Genomic DNA, 22,151 nt, shown 5'->3' with positions numbered 1-22,151 from the left:
AGTGGAGGAGACCCAGTGGGCATCTTGGAAGTCCCTGGTTTTGTAGGAGCTGTAGCACAAAACTTGTAAAAGCTTTTTATTTTTTTGTAACTGGAATTTCCTACTGAGGATTCAGTTCTGTTTTTGTCTCATCCTGGAGAAAACTCAGACATGGTTCTAAGAGGCTAGGTTAACCAAACTTATACCTAGCTTTGACCTAGTTCATACCCAAAATTTCCATAGCAACTGCCCCAAATTAATAAATCACCGTTACTTTTAAATGCAGGGAGTCAGGACCATTACTTCCATTTTTTAAAAATTTAAATTTATTTATTTTAATTAGAGGCTAATTACAATATTGTATTGGTTTTGCCATACATCAACATGAATCTGCCACGGGTATACACGTGTTCCCAATCCTGACCCCTCTCCCACCTCCCTCCACATACCATCCCTCTGGGTCATCCCAGTGTACCAACCCCAAGCTTCCTGTATCTGGCATGGAACTTGGACTGACGATTCATTTCTTATATGATATACATGTTTCAATGCAATTCTCCCAAATCATCCCGCCTCCTCCCTCTCCCACAGAGTCCAAAAGACTGTTCTATACATCTGTGTCTCTTTTGCTGTCTCGCATACAGGGTTATCATTACCATCTTTCTAAATTCCACATATGTGCATTAGTATACTGTATTGGTGTTTTTCTTTCTGGCTTCACTCTGTATAATCAGCTCCAGTTTCATCCACCTCATTAGAACTGATTCAAATGTATTCTTTTTAATGGCTGAGTAATACTCCATTGTGTATATATACCACAGCTTTCTTATCCATTCATCTGCTGATGGGCATCTAGGTTGCTTCCATGTCCTGGCTATTATAAACAGTGCTGCGATGAACATTGGGGTACACATGTCTCTTTCAATTCTGGTTTCCTCGGTGCATCACTTCCATTTTAAGCAATTGACAATGAAGGGGAAGTCAAAACGCAAGGCTGTGGTGAGGTCTTTTGAACAGAGATGTCTCAAATGGCCACAAAGTCAGGGCAAAGGTCCCTGGAGACAGCCGTCAAGCTGGATTCATGCTTAAGCTCCCTCGGTCGCCTTACCAGGATCAGAATCTTGCCCAACCCTAAAAGTTGCTTGGCCAGAGGACGACTTTTCTTAGATACTTTTATTCTTCCAGGAGGGTACAGACTGCTTGGCATGTCTTTAAATGCTCACTAGAGTGGTCCACTTCAAACAATACCCTACGCAGATTCACTGCTCTGCTGGCTCTCTGAACTTCAATCGTCCTGCTCTCTGGGAACGTCTTCACAACAGGTCTGACAGCCGTGAGGATTTGGTGCTGATTGATGACTTTGCTGGATTCATATTGTGCCCTTCTACTGGCTGTAGCTTGGCTGGTGGCTGAGGCTCCTCTTCTCTTGTTTTAGGGGTCTCTGCCAGGGGACATGTCCAGATGGAAGTATTTTGTGAACAGTAATTTTTGAGAGCTCAGAAATTTTTCTATCAGATGGTCCTTAGCACTAGGAATCACAAGTCTGCACAAAAGCAGCATTTCGGCTCTTTTGATTATGTGCCTTTGAGGCTGTCTCACACAGTTCTGAAGCAACCGGTCAGTACAATTAGGCACTCTTTTAGCAGGAAGCACACAAACACAATCCTGCCTTAAGGAGTCCAGGGACAGTGTCACTTGTTTCCTGTCAGCGAAGAGGAGGGGGAGATTCGGCGACAGCTCAAGATAACATCCGTCGGCATAGATTTTTAAGATTTTACAATTCAGTGCGGGCAGTTGAAGAAATATTTATTGAATTTCTACTACAAGCAGGGAATTAGGCTAAACATTGTGTGAGACTTAAGGATGAATGAAGCAGGATGATGAGATACAGTGAAAGGAAATGACGTCAAAAACTTAAAAAAAGATTAGTATGCTTTATCTATAAAAAAAACAAAACAAAACAAAAACTGAATTAACCTGAGAAGGATATATGTATATGTATATATGAGGGGAAACTGCAGCAGAATTCTTGGATAAAAGCATAAGAATAAATATTCCTTATGAAACTCCTCTGGTTATACTTGACGCTGAGACTGTCAATGAAATATCCAAAAGGAAGGGAAGAGCCACAGTGGTTGTGAGAATATCAGGTATCCCAGGAGCACCTCAAGTAGGGAAGGAGGCAGGAGCACACTTGTGGCTCAAGTTGGCGGATTGGACAGACACGCCTGACTTTGCTCCCTCCTGAAACGCCTGTGATGTCTGTGGAGCCCCACAGCGAGAGTGTGGAGGGCCATGTCACATGTTTAAATATTGAAAAGTTTATAAATCAAGCTAACTATTATAGTTTATCCTTCTGCCTTGACAAATACACCCTCATAGTGACAAAATTGAAATGTATTTGTATATTCATGCCAAATAGCCTCGAAGCGCAGTGTCAAAATTCATTTCACTTTTGTCAGAGCCGTGGCTTGCTTTGAGACGAGGCAGTAGTGCACACGTGTGAACACATTTGGCTCTATACTCAGCCTTTGCAAAGAGCCTTTTCTTGGCATCCCTCATGTCTAGGGTGAACACATTAGCAGTGCAACCTGCTGGACTGACCCAGAAAGGAACCCAGGCAGGTCCTAGACATGTTCTGGGGCTACTTGGAAAGGGAATTTGGGGATCTTGTATACCCAGAATGTGATCCCAAAGGGGATGGTAAAGGCCCTGAGTGAGCATACTGCTTGCTCTTCTCTCTTGGGGATGGGAGATGCTCAGAGTCAGTCTCCCTCTTGCCCAGATCTGAGGCAGGACCTATGGGGATGAACCGGAGAAGAGCCCAGAGTAACAGAATTTTGGAAACTGGAAAACAAGATGAATTAGCAGCAACAGATTTAGCAGACACAGGAAGGCTCACTCTGTAACCAACAGCAGGGAAAAGGAGGAATCAACCTGGTTTAACTATGAAATCCCCCGAAAGGTTTGAAATTGAAAGATTCAGGGACTTCCAGAGGTGATGATTTCCTATAAGAAAGAGGAGTTGTCTAAGCGCTGGTGAGACCCCTGTATTCTTTCTTCTGTTCCATACTTCCGAGATAACTACCCTTCTATCACTCAGGAAATAGACCGCCCTTCTTAACTAGAACGGCAAAAAAGTAGGTCTGTGGACCAGGAACAGTCAGGCATCATTGAAGGCAGGATGCCAAACTGAAAAATTCAAAATATGTCTATGGGATGTAGATCCCTGTCCCACCTCCAGGTGTCTACCCCCATTCTGCTTAGGAATACTGGAATCCAGGCCAAAAAAAAAAAAAAAGGAGTATTTTGTGTGAAAAATATGATTGAGTCTTCATAGTCAATAGATTCCTTCATGGGGGCAAACCTTCTAGGTAGCCATTTAGTTCTGCATGGGAGCAGACAACCAACAATTAGCAGATGCTGGAAAAGACTTGCAATAGTAAAAGCAAAAAGAAGCCTTCTGGAAAAGAAACCAATTGTGCATGAAAAACTTCAAGCAAAGAACATTCTTGAAGAAATTTTTTAAAGAAAAGATATAGTACTATCCACGGCTGAAGAACAGTCTCCCATAAATTAATATACTAAGACTATAAAAGAGCTTCTGGAAATAAAAACTTAATAGTGAAAAAGAAGATTCAATAATCAGTTAGAAGATGACATTGAAGAAACCTCTTCAGTCCCATACAAAAGAATCAGAATGATGAGACTCTTCTCAAAGACACACAAATATAGGAAATTGTAAGATACTAGAGCAAAGGCTATGAAATTCTGGAGGAAACAAAAATTTTCGATCAAAAATTTTATACCCAAATATGCTATTAATGTGAGGCTATAAGAAAGCAATTTTCAGACATTGGAGCTCCCCCCAAATCTTGCCTCTCTATAATGCTTCTCAAGAATTGATTGGAGAATGGGTTCCATTAAAAAAAATTAATCAGAAGACATGGTGTGTCAGTCAATGCTATGTGCTCACTGTACCATTTCTTCTTCCCAACACACAGGAAGATTACATATCCCAGCATCCCTTGAGGTTGTATTGGAGCCATGTGAATGAATCCCAGACAGTGGAAGGTGGGAAGAAGGGATGTCACCCCTCTGGGTATGGGAATGTCCAGAATGGTCTTCTGGTCTCTTTCCTTTCAGTGGTTATTACTTTGAAACTTTGAGTTCTGGGTGGGTTTTTATGGGATGGAGAGCCACTTGATCTGCACTGGACAGACATGAGTGAGAAAAAATTGTGCTGAGCTATTGAGATTTGGATTTTGTCTATTGTAGCAACTAGTATAGCTTTCTCACTCTCAGAGAAAGTGAATGCTAATGTAACACAAACTGTGTGGCATTTGCTCAGCGGCTCAGTGCCCCATGGTGGGCAGCAAAGGGATTAACAGAAACTGAGAAGGTGGGCACCCAAGTTACGCAGTGGCAAACATTTGAAAAAGTATCACTTGCTGTAATGTGGAATCCAGCAGCCCAAGGAGAACTGGTTGAAAAGAAGTTCAAAGTTGAAAGTGGGTGTGATGGTACCATTCAAGCTTAATAGGTGCCATGTGGTTGTCATTAAATTGGGAGAAAGATGTGGGGGGGAGGAGGAGGCAATGAAATAAGTCTGTATCTAGAAGGCAGGGCTATGCTTAGAAAAGAATTTTGTATATGGTTTGTGTCTATGAATTTGGTCAAAAAACAAGTACATTAAAAATTTTGGCTTTTGATGGAAGGAATTATATTGGCAGTGAGTTGGTGGCTCCGACGGTAAAGAATCTGCCTGCAATGCAGGAGACCTGGGTTTGATTCCACTCCAGTCTTCTTGCCTGGGGAATCCCATGGACAGAGGAGACTGGCGGGCTACAGCCCATGGGGTCACAGAGTTGGACACAACTGAGCACTAACGCTTTTCACTTTCACTTGTTTTTTTTTTTTTTTAAAAAAAACCTCAGTTTGTGAACTAAAATAACCCCTGCAGCACAAACTTTACAACCAGAAAAAAGGATTCAAGGGCTCCCAAAGGGACACACTTGACAACACTCTCATCAGATACGACCAAGGAGACTAAAAATCAAGAGTCTCCCAAAGAGCAGAGAAAAGGGCCACAGAGAATAACTGCTAAAGGAGTTCCTTCCAGAGGCGGAGTCACAGGGCTCCAGCCAGGAACTTCCCTGTCCCCAGGGTTGGGCCCTCCCAGTGTAGGAAATGGAGAGGGCATTGGCACCCCACTCCAGTACTCTTGCCTGGAGAATCCCGTGGATGGGGGAGCCTGGTGGGCTGCAGTCCATGGGGTCACTAAGAGTCAGACACGACTGAGCGACTTCATTTTCACTTTTCACTTTCATGCATTGGAGAAGGAAATGGTGGCCCACTCCAGTGTTCTTGCCTGGAGAATCCCAGGGACGGGGAAGCCTGGTGGGCTGCCATCTATGGGGTCGCACAGAGTCGGACACGACTGAAGCGACTTAGCAGCAGCAGCAGCAGTGTAGGAATGGATTTCAGAATTGGTACGGGGCGGTGACAATCTGAGGTCTGCTATTCAACACTTTTGCTAGAAGTACTTTTTGTCTGTAAGCTAAATTTCTAGTTTGTGTTTATATAACTGATGAGTTTTGATTTTAGTTCATTAACAAACCAAGGGGGTTGGAACCGATGGAGATTATTGATTGCTTTAGACTGTCTTTAGTACACACATTGGAAGAAAAATAAAATGCCTTGGTGATAAGTTGGGTAGATTTGGCAGACATAATGCTAGATGTTCCATATACCACTTTTTCTGACACACGGAAGACTATGTATCCCAATCCCCCATAGGTTGAGGTCTTATAACTTGAGTTCTGGCCAATGGGAGGTGGGTAGAGGTAATGTAAACCATTTCCAGGCCTGGCCCTTAACAATCCTCCAGCTGTCTCTTCTTCATAGGCAACTTTGGAGGCCCTTGTTATGGATGGCCTACTTAGTGGAGACCAAGCATAAGACACATGGCTACGACGGACGGTGAGAAGCATTCTTACTGTAACAAAATGTAGTATAAAAACTAGGAGATGCAATATGACGGCAAAGCATGCAAAACCCCCAGGATGAATGGAGTGGACCATGGAGTGTCTCGGTCTCCAGTCTAGACAGGACAGGTCTGAAGGTTCTGGGAGAGACTCCCCCAGTGAGACGAAACTGATGGAATACCCAGTGTGGTGGATACATGCCATAAGGTCCTGCTAGAAAATCTGAAGTTGAGTTACTGATACGAACATGGAAACAAAGGGGTGGAAGGAAGGCAATAATTGGCTCCAGGAAAAAGCAAGATGGGTTTCAGAAAAGAGAAAAAACAAGTTGAGTTTGCTGCGTGTCTTACTTATCAATAGCATATAGACTCATACTTTTATAAGCAGGGTGGTAACCGTGTTGAGCAGGAGGAGATGGGGATGGAGAATGTATAGGTGTTGGTGGGGGAAGGGGAAGGGAGGAGGAGACTTCGTTATCGTATTAGGAAGCCAATACATTGCCTAAAAGCAAAGCAAAAAAAAAAAAATAATAATAATAACAGCACATTATTCATAGATATGCACATTTTCCTACTGAAAGACTCAGCTCAAAACAACCATTTCTGACAATTTTAAGCCCAACCAGTTTCAGTGGTGAATTTCTTGTAATAGTTGCCTTGATGGTGGGTGTTCTTTAGCCAAGCTATTAAGAGAAATGAGCCTGGTTGTGGTGGAGGCCTTAAAATGTCCTGACAATCAAATGACTCATGACCCTATTTATCTCCATTGTCCTTTTTGCTTCCTACAATCTCTGATCTTTGCAGCTGGCTCAAAAAAATGATGTCCCTCTCAATCATTTCTTCTCAAATAAACCCCAAATCACAACTATCATTCTTTGCTTGCTCTCTGGACAATGATGTAAAACCAGTCATGGTGTCTCAGCACATATGAATAATTGTTGCTGTAGAAATCTCACTCCCTGGTTTTCTTTCTCTTTCTACTCTTATTAAGTTGGGTGAACATATTATGGTGCATGGGTAAAATCTGGCCCATCACTTCTTCTGGTGTGTGGTCTGCAAGGTGAGAATAGTTTCATATTGACCTCTCCTCAATTCATACATACATGAAGCAAAAACAGTGGCAGTAAGGCCAGAATCAGAGAGACTGTAAATAAAAGGGACCCAGGAACTTAGTCTATAAATGTATAGAGCCAAGTGCTAATCAATTAATTTCTCCAAGACACAGTTTTGTTCACGACTTCCCTCCAGTGTCTAGTGCAGTGCCTGTCACAGAGTCAGTGACAGTAAATGCTCATTGGCTTAATTGTCATATAGCATCTGGTATACAGCAACAGGTTCTTGGCAAATGTGTGCATGAATAAATAACGGGGTGAACAACAAGTAGTTATTCAGTTCAGTCAGTCAGTCGAGTCCAGTTCTTTGCAACCCCATGGACTGCAGCATGCCAGGCTTCCCTGTCCATCACCAACTCCCAAAGTGCCGGGGTCCAGCCCCGGTGGATCCAGGGAATTGGAAGCGGGGACGGCATCGGCGAGGATCAGGAAACAACTGCTTCCCAAAGTGCCGGGGTCCAGCCCCGGTGGATCCAGGGAATTTGAAGCGGGGACGGCATCAGCGAGGATCAGGAAACAACTGCTTAATTAAACGTTAATTAAGGATATAAAGAGTAATAGAATAAGGATAGCTCAGTGAGGAAATTCAGTGGAGAAAAGAGGCTGAATAATTCAGCCAGAAGGTGAGAGAAAGAACGACATGGGGAGACCAAGCTTCGATGAACAAGGCCCGCACTTTATTTTCCGAAGTAGTCTTTATACCTTAAGTTATGCATAGAGGATAATGGGGGAAGAGGTAGAGTCATGCAGCAAGCCAGGCTTTCTTCCTGCAAACTTATCATATGCAAAAGTTTAGGTGATTTGCATCATCTTCTGGCCCGGAGGCCTGTTAACATTTTAAGACCCTTTCTTCAGAAAACTTATTTTTCTCTAAAGGTGATTAGTCAAGCGCCACCCTCCAAAAGCATTAGATAAAGTTGCATTCCTACAGGGCAAAGGTGTGGTGGGCTATAACAAGAAAAAGAATTAACTCAAGGGTCCCAGGTTACAAACATTAATACTACTACTTACACCAATTATATTAATCAGTACACTGCCAGGGACACAGCAGGTAAGGGATATGGAAACTTAGCAGCAAACATTGGCCCAACAAGTGAAAAACCCTTCACCAATACAATTTCTAATCAATCTTTTAACTGCTCAAAGGAATCTGTATTCAGACACTTTAGAACATCTCATGCCTCTCACAGTTGGGAGGCTCTGAGCAATCACATGTGGCCGGAAAAACCTATTCAGGCAGGCTAGAGGATTTCCAAAGGAGTTTGTAGGTTGAAACACTGTCACACCCAGGAATTATTAACTGGAGCTGTAAGCTAACTCTTTTTTCAGAGAGAGGTAGTGGGGGACAGCCCCCCCCGTAAAGTCAGAGGTGTAGGTGAGAGCACAAAGCAGAAAGTAGGCAGACTCTGGTTTTGGGTGTAAATGCTTGAGAATTTCCAGGGGGACTCCTGAGGCTTGATCCCGCCTTTGCGTATGCCAAGCCTCCTTCCTCATGACCTTTGCCATGGGCGGAGTTCCTCACGCTGGCTCCCAGCAGTGATAGAATTCCAGTTGAGCTATTCCAGATCCTGAAAGATGATGCTGTGGAAAGTGCTGCACTCAATATGCAATATGCAATATGCATTCAATATGCAATATGCCGGCTCCCGGCACCAAAGCTTGCTCAAACTCATGTCCATTGAGTCTGTGATGACATCCAACCATCTCATCCTCTATCGTCCCCTTCTTCTCCTGCCTTCAATCTTTCCCAGCCTCAGTGTTATTTCCAATGATCAGTTGTTTGCATCAAGTAGCCAAAGTATTAGAACTTCAGGATTGATAGATTCAGGATTTATTTCCTTTAGGATTGACTGGTTTGATCTCCTTGCAGTCCAAGGGACTCTCAAGAGTCTTCTCCAATGCCACAGTTCAAAAGCATCAATTCTTTGGTGCTCAGTTTTCTTTATGGTCCAACTCTCACATCCATACATGACTACTGGAAAAACCATAGCTTTGACTATATGGACCTTTGTCAGCAAAGTAATGCCTCTGCTTTTTAATATGCTGTCTAGGTTGGTCATAGCTTTTCTTCCAAGGAAATAGTTATTACTGGTTCCTTATTATATATGCAGAACCATGGGGGATAGAGTAGAAGAAATGGTCCTCAACCCTTAATGATGGTCCTCAACTCTTAACACTTTATGATGATAATGTCAGTAAACAATTATCAGCTGAATTGTGAATTACAGATAAATACCTTTCTAACCCGGCTATCAGAGCCCTGGGGTCCTCTTCCCTGTCATCAAGAGAGTTGTCCTTTCCCATTTCCCCCCTTTTATAGCCCATCTCTTGCTTTGTCTAAGAAAGGCATACACTTGACATTTTCCAGTTCTTACTGTGGTCCTTGGCTCTGGCTTCTAAACACCCTCTCCCCGCTGCAGGGCACAATCGATTTGAAATACTGACTTGAGGGAAGAGTCTTGTCTTTTAGTTGGAGACGTCAAGAACCTCCCCCAACCCCGATCTTTCTTTCCTTTCCTATCTTGTATATATTTGTTTTGAAGATGAAGCATGGCACTGGAAAGGAAAGTATTTTGGCTCTTGCTGGTTGTCCTAAAATACACTGACAGTAGACCATGGGTCTAGTTTTTATTTCATGACCTTCTCTTTCATCCCTTGTTGCGGTCCTTTAATGGACCAGACCCTGGCGGTCTGGACTCGATGATAAGAAAGTGATAGAAAGAGAGAGAGAGACAGAAAGAAAGACAGAAAGACATGGGGACCCAAGCTCTGATGCAGCAAGGGTGCTTTTATTAGCAGAAATACAGGCTTATATATCTTTAGTAAGATGATTACTCAGCTATTACACAGGATGAAATTTTATCAATAGCCACAACATGGATAGTCTAATACATACAAGGTCGCTGATGCTGAAAAGAGTCACTGCATGTCTCGTCCTATGATCTCAGTCCTGAGAGCTGTGTGCAGCTCTACTCGCTCTCAGAATAGGAACTGATAAGGAACAGAGAATCCTTGAGAAATAGAAAACAGCATGCAGGAATCCTGTTAAATGTTCCCTGACAATCCCTGACTATTATTGAGAAATGCATAGCTCTTGCAAGTTTGATGAAATTAAGACAAGTATTGATAAGAAATAAGGAAAACTAAAAATGGGCCTCCCCCTTGGAACCCTCACCATCGGCATATTTCACATAAGTGATCCTTTTTACTGGAGAAGGCAATGGCACCCCACTCCAGTACTCTTGCCTGGAAAATCCCATGGATGGAGGAGCCTGGTGGGCTGCAGTCCATGGGGTCGCTGGGAGTCGGGCATGACTGAGCGACTTCACTTTCCCTTTTCACTTTCATGCATTGGAGAAGGAAATGGCAACCCACACCAGTGTTCTTGCCTGGAGAATCCCAGGGATGGTGGAGCCTGGTGGGCTGCCGTCTCTGGGGTCGCACAGAGTCGGACACGACTGAAGCAACTTAGCAGCGGCAGTAGCAGATCCTTTTTACCTGTTGCTAATGCTTGTCCCTGTGACATCTTTACCTAAAAAGAAATACACCTGTGAAGTGCACAAGTAGAATAGGTTTTTGTTCAGTCACCAGGTCGTGTCCAACTCTGTAGATAGGTTAAACAAAGATGGTTAATGTGAAAAGTGTAACTGGATCATTTTCAGGAGCTGTCGAAGTTTCAAGTTACCTTGAAAAAAATTTTGTGTGATTCTGTATAGTGTAAATCTACATTATAATCATAATGGTAAATAGACACTTAAACTACAGAAAATTTTCATCTTACTTCACCTTATGTTTTAATTTTATCTACTTCCTAATATAAAATAGCAACATCATGATGAAAGCATGATGAAAAGTTTATAAACCACAGTGTTTAAAATTGTTTTATTAAAACATTTTTAAAAATTGAAGTATAGTTGATTTAGGGCTTCTGTGGTACCTCAGCTAGTGAAGAATCCACCTGTGATGCAGGAGACCCCCGGTTCTATTCCTGGGTCTTAAAGATCCCCTGGAAAAGGGATAGGCTACCCACTGCAGTCTTCTTGGGCTTCCCTGGTGGTTCAGATGGTAGAAGAATCCACCTGCAACGTGGGAGACCTGGGTCCGATCCCTGGGTGGGAAACATTCCCTGGAGGAGAACACGGCAACCCCCTCCAGTATTCTTGCCTGGAGAATCCCATGGACAGAGGAGCCTGGCGGGCTACAGTCCAAAGAGTGGCACATGAGTGACTAAGCAGAGCACATATTTAATTTACAAACACTGTGTTACTTTCAGGTGTACAGCAAAGTGATTCAGCTGTGTGTGTATATATATATATACACACTTTTATATTATTTTCTATTATAGGTTACCAGATCCCGAATATAGTTCTGTGTGCTATACAGTAGGTCCTTGTTGTTCATCTGCTTTGTATGTAGTAGGGTGAATCTATTAATCCTGAACTCCTAATTTAGGAGTTTATAACTCCTCCGCCCCTTCCTCTTTGGTAACCGTAAGTTTGTTTTCTATGTTTGTGAGTCTGTTTCTGTTTTGTAACTAAGTTCATTTGTATCATCTTTTTTAGATTCCACATACAAGTGATGTGTGGTATTTCTTTTCTCTGACTTACTGTACTTCATATGATAATCTCTAGGCCCCTCCATGTTGCTGCCAATGGCATTATTTCATTCTTCCTTATGGCTGAGTAGTATTCCATTGTATATTTGTACCACATCTTCTTTACCCATTTAGAGATTTTCAATGGACATTTAGAACCCCACATAGTCTTTTGCGATTTGTAACTTTATCTGCATAAAACATGTTTGATCACAAAGTCTAAGGAAAGTCCTCTCATGAAATAATTGGTGCTATTTCTTACCCTTCTACATGATTCTTATTAAACTTTTCCTGTAACATGTTTTCAATATTATTTGAGAACATTCAGTTCTTTTATAAAAAGCAAGACAACAAATGGGATAAATAAAACTCATAAGAAGTGGTAAGCATAGTAAGAAAGCTAGTAACTTACGAAATGTAGGCAAAATTGACAGCACGTGCTTGGGATAAACAATGGCCAAACAGTAGCCTATGAGACACAGGCAGAATACATGTGTTGAATATAGATAGTAAGTAACCTGTGAGACAGGTTGAAGATGGGATAGATGAAATGTGTGATGAAACAAATAAGAGGGTTACTTATAGGTTCAAAGACATGGAAAAGCCATCCTAAAGTAGGCTGATGCCACCTCTGAGCATCCTTATATCGGCCATCCATTGAGGCTCCTGCTGTGGTCCTATTTCGGGCCCACATGCCCACTGTCTAAGAGGCTCGTGAAGACCCAGGGCTGTGGAGCAGGCTAGTTGCCAAGCTGTTTGCCCAGGTTTCCTTGGTCCGAGTCTCTTGGATAAAGCTAGTGTTTGTGTTGGCTCCAGGCGCTTTGTCAATAAAGCCCTGTGTTCAAACCTCAGTCGTCAGTGAAGAATGTTGATGCGGGAAACATGGGTGGTGTGGTCATCCCATTGTGTACTGTAAGATACTTGCCCTGTACCCTGAGCATTTGGGTTTTTCTTCTGGGACCCTTTCTTCCATTGAGAAGTATTAAAAACTGCATGTACTTCTACATTGGTATAAAGATGAATACAATCCAGGCTGGATGACAGTTTTTTTCTTTCTGGTAAAAGAAGTTTAAACAGTTTTGTGGACTTGTAAAAGCGCCATGGACCCTAGGTACTGAGTCTACAATTCCTGGTGGAAAATTGTGCTGGTTCCATCTGCTTGTGTCCTATCCTACATGTGTTAAGCCTACTTCTTCTCTTTCCCTGGCTTCTTGCTGTGCTTTAAATTGATTAAATAACCTGTGTAATTCATATATTTTGATTTGGTTGGTGAACCTTTGTGTTCTGTGACCTCTGAGAGAGCTTACCTGAGAGCGTAGGTGGAAGTTACCATTGGATCAAGGTAATTGTCTCCTCCACACCCCCAAAGCTAAACACTGGCATTAGTGCGCACACGCCTGCGCCCAGCTGACTGAATGGCACCCTGCCTTTCATCCTAAGCCTGCTTTTCCAAAAACTGTGCAATTTTAACCATACATTAACTAGCTGAATACAACAGTATACCTTAACTAGTTGAATACAACAAAAAGATTTATGGTTGATTTTGTAACTTAGAAAAATTTATAGTTTTATGATAATAGATCTGTGTCATTTTAATATTGACAACATTTTACAGTTTATTTTACAGTCTTGTAAACTTACCATTGTTATTTGTATCTTTTTTTTTCAGTGGATTTGTGGATTTTATAATTCATTACTTTGGGTAAAGGTCAGAGGTCTTTTTTTTTCCTGATGGTAAGACTAGCTCTGCTAAGTAGGTTATGTGCTAGATATTTTTCATAAATTGAATTAGCTAAATATAAAGCTCCAAGGCTTTGACTATATGCGTGCATGCTGAGTTGCTTCAGGCGTGTCCAGTAGCCCGCCAGGCTCCTCTGTCCATGGGATTCTCCAGACAAGAATACTGGAGTGCATTGCCATGCCCTCCTCCTGGGGATCTTCCCGGCCCAGGAATTGAACCTGGTCTCTTAGGTCTCCTGCGTTGGCAGGTGGGTTCTTTACCGCTAGGGTCACCTGGGAAGCCCTTTGACTACATATGTACATATACATATATTCTAAATGTATATCATATATTTATATGCAATCAGAAAAAATATATTGAAATCAACAAATTTATTTTTGTAACATTTTCCTTTGTATTGAATGAAACAAGATAACTCAAGAACAAATCCCACATGACAGTGGCATCCGTCCTGGCCAGAAACGCCCTCTTCTCTGCACTTGGCCGTGTCTCCAGCAGTCGGCAGAATGGTCCTCCAAGATGTCTATGTCCCGATCCCTGGAATCTGTGAATATGTTACATTACATGGTAAAGGCCATTTTGCAGATGTAATTAAGGTAACGGACCTTGAGAGAGCGAGGGTATCGTGGATTGTCCAGGTGGGCCAGATCTAATCACACAAGCCTTTAAAAGCAGTGACTTTTCTCTCGCTGGAGACCGAGGAAGGCGGCAGGAGGAGAAGGCGGGGGTTTTTAAGCACCGGAAGCATTTTACTCCCTGTTGGTGACTCTAAAAACGAAGAGAGCTGATTAAGTTTGTCGAAGCTGAGACAACCTCTGGCTGAGAGCCCCCGAGGATGCAGGGACCTCAGTCGCACTACAAGGAAAAGGAACTGAATTCTACCGACAACCTGAATGGGCCCAGAAGCACATTCTTTCCAGAATCTCCACAGAATTGCTGTGGCTGGCCAACACTTTGGTTTTGGCCCTGAGACCCAGGAGGAGCGGAGAAACCAGGTGAGCCCACCGTACCGACAGAACTGTGACTGAATGAACTTTTTGTTGCTTCATGTCACTAAATGGGTGGTCATTTGTCATGGCAACAATAGACAAGGAGTCTGTGCCCTCCTAGCTTCCAGGACAGTGCTACACCTGCAGCTCTTGTTGACTTTTGATTTTCCTCCCTCTGGAAAAGTAGTCCTTACAGCAAAAAGTGTGGCCACTGTGTGTGCTTCAGTCACACTGGCTTATACATGCATACTTCAGAGGTATTGCAGGTTTGGCTCCAGACCACCGCAATAAAGTAAATATTGCAATAAAGCGAGTCAGCTGGAGCTTTTGGTCTCCCAGTGCATATAAAAGTTATGTTTACACTGTGCAGTAGTCCATAAAGGATACAATAGCACTGTGTCTAAAGAAAACAATGTGCATAACCTTAATTTAAAAATATCGCTAAAAAACGCTCTCTGAGCCTTCAGCAAGTCCCAGTTCTTTTGCTGGTGATGGGTTTTGCCTCCATGTTGACTGCTGGCTGATCAGGGTTGTGGTTGCTGAAGGTGGGTGGGCTGTGGCAGTTTCTTAATGAAGTTTGCTACCTTGATTGACTCTTGTTTTCAGACGATTTCTCTGCGGTGTGCAATGCTCTTTGATAGTGTTTTACCCACAGTAGAACTTCTTTCAAAATTGGAGTCAATCCTTTCAAACTCTGCTGCTGCTTTGTCAACAAAATCTATGTAATATTCTAAATGCTTTGTTGTTTTACAACAAAGATTGCTGCTCAACAAAGAAGATTGTTGTTCAACAATCTTCACACCATCTTTACCAGGGAAAGAGTCCGTCTCAAGAAACTGCTTTCTCCTCATCTGTAAAGCAAGCCCTCATCCACTGGAGATTTATCATGAGATTGCCGCAATTCAGTCACATCTTCAGGTTCCACTTCTATTCTTGCTATTTGCTCGGTATCTGAAGTTGCTTCCTCTGCAAAGTCATTCACGAGGGTTGGAATCAACTTCTTCCAAATTCCTATTGATGTTGATATTTTGACCTCTTCCCGTGAATTGCAAATGTTTTTAATGTTATCTTGAATGGTGACTCCTTTCTAGAAAGTTTTCAATTTATTTTCCCCAGATCCATCAGAGGAATCACTCTCCATGGCAGCTATAATTGTACAAAATGTATTTCTAAATAAGACTTGAAAGTTGCAGATCTCTTTGAGTTGCAGAATGGATATTGTGTTAGTAGGCACGAAAACATTAATCTCATACATCTTCATTACAGCCCTTGGGTGATCAGGTGCATTGTCAATGAGTAGCAGTATTATGAAAAATTTGTTTCTGAGCATTAGGTTTCAACGATGGGCTTAAATTATTCAGTAAACCATGTTGTAAACTGATGAGCTGTCATCTGGGCTTTGTCATTCCATTCATAGAACACAGGTAGAGAGGACTTAGCACAATTTTTAAGGACTATAGGATTTTCAGAATGGTAAATAAATACAACCTTCGACTGAAAATTGCCAGCTGCATTAGCCTCTAACAGTGTCAGCCTGTTCTTTCAAGCTTTGAAGTTAGATGTTGAATTCTCCTCTCCAGCTGGATGATATCTTCTTCCATTACAAATCCGTTTCATCTACACTGAAAATCTGTTGCTTAGTGTAGCCACCTTCATTATCTTCCTGGTGACTCAGATGGTAAAGAATCTGCCTGTCATGCAGAGGACCTGGGTTCAATCCCTGAGTTGGGAAGATCCCCTTGAGAAGGAAATGACAACCCACTCCAAAATTGTTGTCTGAAGAATTCCATGGACAGAGGAGACTGGCAGGCTGTAGTCCATGGGTTCACAAAGAGTTGCACACGATTGAACAACGAACACTTCATTATCTTAGCTAAATCTTCTGGATAAGTTGCTGCAGCTTCTACATCAGCACTAAACTGCTAAACCTTTTTTTTTTTTTTTTTTTAATGTTAATGGAAATAGTGTCTTTCCTTAAACCTCTGCTAGCTTCAAGTTCTCCTTCTGCAGCTTCCTCATTTCTATCCTTCAAGACAAATGAAGGGAGTTAAAGGCCTTGCTCTGGATTCAGTTCAGTTATGTCCAACTCTTTGTGACCCCATGGACTGCAGGACACCAGGCTTCCCTGTCCATCACAGAGTTTACTCAAACTCATGTCCATCGAGTCGGTGATGCCGTCCAGCCATCTCATCCTCTGTTGTCCCCTTCTCCTCCTGCCTTCAATCTCGCCCAGCATCAGGGCCTTTTCCAGTGAGTCAGTTCTTGGCATCAGGTGGCCAAAGTATTGGAGCTTCAGCTTCAACATCAGTCCTTCCAATGAATATTCAGGATTGATTTCCTTTAGGATTGACTGGTTTGATCTCCTTGCAGTCCAAGGGACTCTCAAGAGTCTTTTTCAGCACCACAGTTCAAAAGCATCAATTCTTGGGTGCTCAGCTTTCTTTATAGTCCAGCTCTCACATCCATACATGACTACTGGAAAAACCATAGCTTTGACTAGATGGACCTTGTCAGCAAAGTAATGTCTCTGCTGTTTGATAAGTTGTCTAGGTTGGTCATAACTTTTATTACAAGGAGCAAGCATCTTTTAACCTCATGGCTGCAGACACCATCTGCAGTGATTTTGGAGCCCGGGAAAATAGTTTCTCACTGTTTCCATTGTTTCCCCATCTATTTGCCATGAAGTAATGCTATGCTCTTTGTTTTTTGAATGTTGAGTTGTAAGCCAACTTTTTCACTCTCCTCTTTCACTTTGATCAAGAGTCTGTTTAGTTCCTCTTTGCTTTATGCCATAAGGGTGGTGTCATATGCATATCTGAGGTTATTGATATATTTCTCATGGCAATCTTGATTTCAGCTTGTGCTTCAACCAGCCCAGCATTTTTCATGATGTGCTCTGCTTATAAGTTAAGTAAGCAGGGTGACAATATACAGCCTTGATGTACTCTGTTCCTGATTTGGAACCAGTCTGTTGTTCCATGTCTGGTTCTAACTGTTGCTTCCTGACCTGCATACAGATTTCTCAGGAGGCCAGTCAGGTGGTCTGGTATTCCCATCTCCTTCAGAACTTTACGCAGTTTTTGGTGATCCCCACAGTCAAAGGCTTTGGCATAGTCAATAAAGCAGAAGTAGATGTTTTTCTGGAATTCTCTTGATTTTTCTATGATCCAACAGATGTTGGCAATTTGATCTCTGGTTCCTCTGCCTTTTCTAAATCCAGCTTGAACATCTGGAAGATCATAATTCATGTACTATTGAAGCTTGACTTGGAGAATTTTGAGCATTACTTTGCTAGTATGTGAGATGAGTGCAATTGTGTGGTAGTTTGAACATGCTTTGGCATCGCCAAAGGGATTGGAATGGGATTGGAATGAAAACTAACCTTTTCCAGTCCTGTGGCCACTGCTGAGTTTTCCAAATTTGCTGGCATATTGAGTGCAGCACTTCACAGCATCGTCTTTCAGGATTTGAAATAGCTCAACTGGAATTCCATCACCTCCACTAGCTTTGTTCTTCGTAATTCTTCATGATGCTTCCTAAGGCCCACTTGACTTCACATTCCAGGCAGTCTGACTCTAGGTGAGGCTTACTAACACAGTTAAATATTGTTGTTTCTCAGGAAATAGATCAGAGGAGAGGGAGTGAGATGGGGGAATGGCAGGTTGGTAGAACAGTCAGAACACATCCAACATTTGTTGATTAAGTTCTTTGCCTTACATGGGTGCAGTTCATGGTGCCCTTCAAACAATTACAATAGTAACATCGAAGATCACTGATCAGAGATCACTGTAACAAATATATTACTGAAAAAGTTTGAAATATTGCAAGCATTACCAAAATGTGACAGAGACATGCAGTGAACAAATGCTGTTGAAAAATAGTACCAAAAGACTTGCTTGAGACAGGGTTGTCACAAACCTTCAATTTGCAAAAAAATGCAGTATCCATGAAGCTCAATAAAGTGAAACACAAAAAAAGAGGTGTGTCTGTGCTGACTATGGTAGTGTTCATTTGAAATAAAACCCAATTCAAAGAGATTAGTTTAAAAATCCTTTATCTACTTATGTATCTACCTACCTACCTATCATCTATTTAGGTGATCCAGGTGACTCCTGGGAGAATCATGGAGAGGCAGCCTGTCTAGATGACTGACTCCAGCAGTGGGAAATGACTCTGCTGACCCTGGACTCAACAAGGTAATGGAGGAGGACTAGGTTCTTCATGGTCGAAGGGAAGAATGAAGCCCCGCATTAAGCAACTTAAGCTCCTGGCAGGTTACACATATCCAGATTTCAGAAGAATTTTCAAGAGGTCTTTGCTTCAGGTTTGGCTCTCCCTCTTGAATCCATTGCTTCATGATGGGATGGAGGATTTGTGAGTGGTCCCTGTTCTATCTAGCTCTTCCCAGGATTCTCTATGGTACCAACTCCTACATCCTGGGTCTAGTGGGAAGTCTCCCAGGTTCAGTCCTCATGCTGGATATTGTCTTAGACTTTCTGCGTTTTAGACTGTATGTCCCCTCCCAATAACTTCCATTTAGTTTCTGGTCCTAGGATCCTGCATCAGGATTCCAGGATTCTTCTAAGCACGACTTCTGGATAGTCATCCAGTTACCCCTGATTCTTTTCTGTAAGAAAATGAAGTGTTGGTGGTGAATGCATGGGGAACAAGGGGTGATCACTTCAGATCCTTTGGGTAGAACCCAGAGGCAAGCAGCCCTTTGATATTGCCAGCACAAACCTCATAATTGCAATGAATTATGCTCAGAGAATCTTTATTCCCCTGCTGTCTTGAGCTGAATTGCCAAAAGCTGTATTGTCCTTGGCTTCCCAGGTGGTGCGGTGATTTAAAAAAATCTGCCTCCAGTGCAAGAGGTGCAGGAGACGCGGGTTTGATTGCTGGATCAAGAAGATCCCCTGGAGGAGGAAATGACACCCACTCCAGTATTCTTGCCTGGAAAATTCCATGGACAGAGAAGCCTGGCGGGCTACAGTCCGTGGGGTCAAATGGAGGTTTTCGGTAGCCTTGAATAGTGTGGGACTAGAGACAGGCCCTCGTTTGACTTACTGGACAAGATCCTAGAGCCCTGTAGGAGTAGGGGTTCAGAGACTGAGAGAACAGGGCTGCAGTAGCAGCTGTGCTTAGGGGTCTACAAACCTTACCCCAGTGCAGAAAGGCTGAGGAAACTGACAAATGGCTTCACAAGTCATGGCTCTTGGGCACTCAGGGACATGGTGATAACCATCTCAGATCCAGTGGATGTATCTACAGGCACTTCAGTGAGCCCCTTCATGGGTCACTGCCCCTTGGTGAAGGGGCTTGCATAACTCAGTGAAGCCATGAGCCATGCTGTGTGGGGACACCCAAGGTCATAGTGGAGAGTTCTGACAAAAAGTGATCCACTGGAGGAGTGAATGGCAAACCACTCCAGTATACTTGCCGTGAGAACCCCATGAACTGTATAAAAAGGCAAGGCGATGTGACACTGAAAGATGAGCCCTAAGTTAGAAGGTGTCTAGTATACTACTGGGGAGGAGTGGAGGAGAACTACTAATAGCTCCAGAAAGAATGAAGTGGCTGGGCCAAAGAGGAAGTGACGCTTTAGCTGTGGATGTGTCTAGTGATGAAAGTAAAATCTGATGCCGTAAAGAACAATATTGCATAGAAACCTGGAATGTTAGGTCCATGAATCAAGATAAATTGGATGTGATCAAGCAAGAGATGGCAAGAGTAAACATTGACATCTTAGGAATCAGTGAACTAAAATGGACAGGAATGGGCGAATTTAATTCAGATGACCATTATATCTACTACCGTGGGCAAGAATCTCATAGAAGAAATGGAGTAGCTCTCATAGTCAACAAAAGACCCTGAATTGCAGTACTTGGGTGCAACCTTAAAAATGAGAATGATCTTGGTTCATTTTCAAAGCAAACCATTCAGCATCACAGTCATTCAAGTTTACGCCCCAACCACTGAAGCTGAAGAGTTTAGAAAACCAGAGATCAAATTTGAACCAGAGATCAAATTGCCAAGATTTGCTGGATCACAGAGAAAGCAAGAGAATTCCAGAAAAACATCTACATCTGTTTCATTGAGTACACTAAAGCCTTTGACTGTGTGGATTATAACAAACTGTGGAAAACTCTTAAAGAGATGGAAATACCAAACCATCTTCTTTGTCTCCTGAGAAACCTGTATACTGGTTAAGAAGCAACAGTTAGAAGCCTGTATGGAAAAACTGGTTTAGGATTGAGAAAGGAGTATGACAAGACTGTTTATTGTCATGCTGTTTATTTAACTTGTATGCAGAACACATCATGAGAAATGCCAGGCAGGATGAGTGACAAGCTGGAATCAAGACTGCTGGGAGAAGCATCAACAACCTAGATGATACCATTCTAATGGCAGAAAGCAAAGAGGAACTAAAGAATCTCTTGATGAGGGTGAAAGAAGAAAGTGAAAAAGCTGGCTTTAACTAAATATTAAAAAAAAAAAAAAAAAGCGAAGATTACGGCCTCCGGCCCATCACTTCATGGCGAATAGGGGAAAAGGTGGAAGCACTGACAGTTTTCCTCTCCCTTGGCTCTAAAATCACTGTGGATGGTGACTGCAGCCTTGAAATTAGAAGACAGTTGGTTCTTGGAAGGAAAGCTATGACAAACCTAGACAGCGTGTTAAAAAGCAAAGACATCATTTTGCCAACAAAGGTCCATAGAGTCAAGGCTATGGTCTTTCTAGTAGTCACATACAGTTGTGAGAGCTGGACCATAAAGAAGGCAGGGTACTGAAGAATTGAAACTTTTGAACTGTAATATTGGAGAAGACTCTTGAGAGTCCCTTGGACTGCAAGGAGATCAAACCAGTCCATCCTAAAGAAAATCAGCCCTGAATACTCATTGAAAGGACTGATGCTGAAGCTGAAGCTCCAATACTTTGGTTACCTGATGCGAAATGCTGACTCATTGGAAAAGACCCTGATGCTGGGGAATACTGAAGGCAGAAGAAGAGGGCAACAGAGGATGAGATGGCTGGATGGCAGCACCAATGCAATGGACATGAACTTGGGCAAACTCTGGGAGATGGTGAAGGACAGGGAGGCCTGGTATGCTGCAGTCCATGGGGTTGCAAAGAGTGGACACGACTGGGCAACTGAACAACTTCAGTGAGAACTCTGTCTTCATTTATGGCTATGACACTCAGGTCCCCTGAAAACAGGATGTGTGTGTGTGTATGTGGGTTGAACATGCCCCCACACATGGGTGCTCATGCACTTAATGTTGGGAAGTCAAGATGGGGAATGTGTGAGACATTTTTCAGAGTTAGTGTCTTATTCGTGAATATTCTTTTTACTCTAGGAACAGCCCTTGATATTTTGCAGTTGATTTCTCAATAGCCACACAAATACTAAATAATGCTGTGCCTTTGGCTGTAACTGACTAAGTCAGGAATTGGGTGCCTGATCAATGTCACATCAACCTGAATCCTTCCCTAGTATCTTTCTGACTGGACTTTAGTAGGAAAAAAAGGCTTTCTTTTATGGGGGAAGGAGGCATGATGAAATGAAATATTTAGGAACTGTTGGATGTCCTATTTTCTGTCATATAGAAGAAATCATCTACCTTGGAAGGAAATAGACTGTGAGAAGCAAAGGCAAGACCCAGAGTCCAGGAATTGCTCATTTTCAATCGCTCTTGCATTCCAGCTGAACCTCTGACCTTGCCATTGGATTGTTCAATCCCTTAATAAT

General features: G+C 42.6%; 1 long non-coding RNA gene across 2 annotated transcripts in view; it reads left to right on the top strand.

The window, feature by feature from the left end:
• Positions 1-22,151, top strand: part of LOC139185413 (uncharacterized) — a 58,446-nt gene that overhangs the window by 22,749 nt on the left and 13,546 nt on the right. The window contains exons 1-2 of one of the 2 annotated variants that reach the window (XR_011569043.1): positions 1-14,407; positions 18,498-22,151. The exon at positions 1-14,407 is cut by the window's left edge and continues 22,749 nt beyond it. This is a non-coding gene — a long non-coding RNA (uncharacterized lncRNA). The other variant, XR_011569042.1, reaches the window with a different exon arrangement.

This window comes from Bos indicus, chromosome 10 (genome assembly GCF_029378745.1).
Source record: "Bos indicus isolate NIAB-ARS_2022 breed Sahiwal x Tharparkar chromosome 10, NIAB-ARS_B.indTharparkar_mat_pri_1.0, whole genome shotgun sequence".
Taxonomy (NCBI): Eukaryota; Metazoa; Chordata; class Mammalia; order Artiodactyla; family Bovidae; genus Bos; species Bos indicus.
The sequence above is the reverse complement of the archived record's forward strand: the minus strand, read 5'-3'. Positions and strand labels throughout refer to the sequence as shown.